Source organism: Montipora foliosa, chromosome 5 (assembly GCF_036669935.1).
Source record: "Montipora foliosa isolate CH-2021 chromosome 5, ASM3666993v2, whole genome shotgun sequence".
In the NCBI taxonomy this organism is placed as follows: Eukaryota; Metazoa; Cnidaria; class Anthozoa; order Scleractinia; family Acroporidae; genus Montipora; species Montipora foliosa.
Window position 1 is genome coordinate 39,864,715 of NC_090873.1, and position 2,500 is coordinate 39,867,214.

Here is a 2,500-nt window from a genome sequence, read left to right on the forward strand (position 1 = left end):
CAACAATAATGGAGCGGTAATAACAATGTTTTTCTACCCAATATAGTTTCATATGGACTTTAATACAGGTCTGTTTCGTAGACCAACAAGGAGTTGGACCACTCATCGGTTAAATTCCATGTACACTGTAGCATCGCTGGGGTTTATATAAATCAGTAGCGTGATCGTTACAAGATTCAAACTTGAAAAACAATAGTAAAAAAGCATTTGTAAATTTATGATTGGTTGTTGAGGATGCGATTGAACCTAAGGAGAAAATTTCGCTTGTGCCTGCAAGTCGATACGAGTTCATTACGTTTGTTGAGCGTTGCCATGTCCGGTTTATATACAATATAGAATTTCTCGGTACTACATAGATTACATCGTTTAGTAAGGTTGCTATAAGATTTGGCCTCGGCTAGAATTTTCCAGAAGATTGCGAAGTCTTTCTTTTGATCTTTTAGCTGCCATAGATGTTTGCTCAGTTCGGTGTCATTCTTTTTACTTTCGTTTTTGAATGACATTTGGTGGTTTCGTAACTACGATCTACTAGATAATTCTGATATTCCTTGCTACGTTCTTCAAACTTTTCAATTGTGGAACAATTTCTACGAACTCTTGTAGCAACTCCGAACGGGATAGCCCTGGTACAATGAGATGGATGGGCACTGTTACGCAATAAATAGATGTGATGGTCCGTAGGTTTGGAATAGATATCAGTCTGAATGAACCCATCAACTAAAAGGAGGGTGAGATCCAAAACATTGAGTGAAATTTCTGATGATACCATGGTAAATTTGATGGTGGGGTACAGTGAATTAATGAATGCGGTAAAATCCTTCAGCTTGGTGGTACCCTGGGTCCAAAGACCGAAAATGTCGTCTCGATATCTCCACCATAATTAAGGTTTGGTCTCCCCAGATTTGGCCTTTTGATCGATAATTCCCATTGCCAAATCAGCGTAACTACACGCGTTCTTAGGGCCCATTGCGGTGCCATGCGTTTGCAAATATTGTTGATCTTGAAAGTGGGAATTGTTGTGCTCTAAGCAGATCTTCACAGCTTCAACGATACATTCAGTTGACGGAATTTGGAATTCTCGTGAATTAAGAGCATTTGTGACAGCTTTTATTCCCAGATTGTTGTCAATATTGGTACCTTCGGGGAATGGTCCAGCCTTGTTGAGATCTTCAATTTTTTGCAGTCTTCTACAGTCGGACCATTATTAATATCACGATTATTGAAGAAAAACGTGGCTGCTCGAAGCCTATTCTCGAATTTCTCCCAATCTTCTCGAAACTTGAGCCTATCAATATCCCAGGGACAGGACAAAACGATGGTCCCTTACCAAGCAACGATTTTTCGTATGGATCTATTTCCCGCGAAGAAAGGTTGATTGCGAAAAATTTCTCATTACCTAAGCTAGAAGTGACACGTCGTGTAGAAGAAACACGTCGTGCAGAAGAAAAGAAAATTCGTTTTCTATCTATTCTAACCTTTTTGGAAAAGCGTCTGTTCTTGTGTTTTGGTTTCCTTGCGTTCTCTTCATGCAATTGTTCAGCATGATGGTAGATGACAGGTGCAATTGTATAGACTTTCTTAATCTTGTGGCGATATCTCAAGTTCAAGCTTCTGTTTAACGATATGGTGCTCCTCTTTGCTGTATTCCAGGAGTCGAGGGCGGTGCCCTGGTCATGATATTCGAAAAGAAGCTTACGCTTCTCTTCGAGCTGTTGTTGTAACTGACGAGTCGTGGTGTCAGCAAAATTGACTAGATCACTGAGAATGTTCATTGATGCAGGAGAAGAAGAAGGGCTTTCTCTCGACTTAAAAACCTAGATGAGCAAGCTATTAGAATTCAAGACAAGGGCTCCAAATTCGTTATTCTGGATAAAACAGAATATTCATCTAAAATGCTTGGCCAGTTGGAAAACCCACTCCACTATAAAAAACTTGATTTCGATCCTAGTGCCAACTATGCTAATACCATTTTAGCGTGGAGTACCAAATGGCCACAGAAAGGGCAAATCGACCAAAATATTGCTAATTGGGTTGTTAATAACAAAGCCAAACCGGGCAAAGCCTTTGGGACTATAAAGACGCACAAGGATGGGAACCCGCTTAGGTTAATTACTTCTTGCCGTGGGACAGCTATTGAAAACCTTTCTGCATTTACCGAATTTTATCTCTAGCCATTAGCCCAAAAACGGCCTTAATTTGTCAAAGATACTACCCACTTACTGCAAAAAATTGAAGATCTCAACAAGACTGGACCATTCCCCGAAGTTACCCTTCTTGTTTCCTGGGACGTTGTGTCAATGTTCCCCAATATTGACAACAATCTGGGAATAAAAGCTGTCACAAACGCTCTTAATTCACGAGAATTCCAAATTCCGTCAACTGAATGTATCGTTGAAGCTGTGAAGATCTGCTTAGAGCACAACAATTCCCACTTTCAGGATCAACAATTTTTGCAAACTCATGGCACCGCAATGGGCCCTAAGAACGCGTGTAGTTACGC

General features: G+C 40.4%; 2 protein-coding genes across 4 annotated transcripts in view; one reads left to right on the top strand and one right to left on the bottom strand.

The window, feature by feature from the left end:
• The window catches only part of LOC138004164 (fibrillin-2-like), a 205,059-nt gene that overhangs the window by 62,796 nt on the left and 139,763 nt on the right, over positions 1 to 2,500 (top strand). The window lies entirely within an intron of this gene.
• LOC138004166 (stimulated by retinoic acid gene 6 protein-like) overlaps positions 1 to 2,500 on the bottom strand; it is an 87,343-nt gene that overhangs the window by 7,929 nt on the left and 76,914 nt on the right. The window lies entirely within an intron of this gene.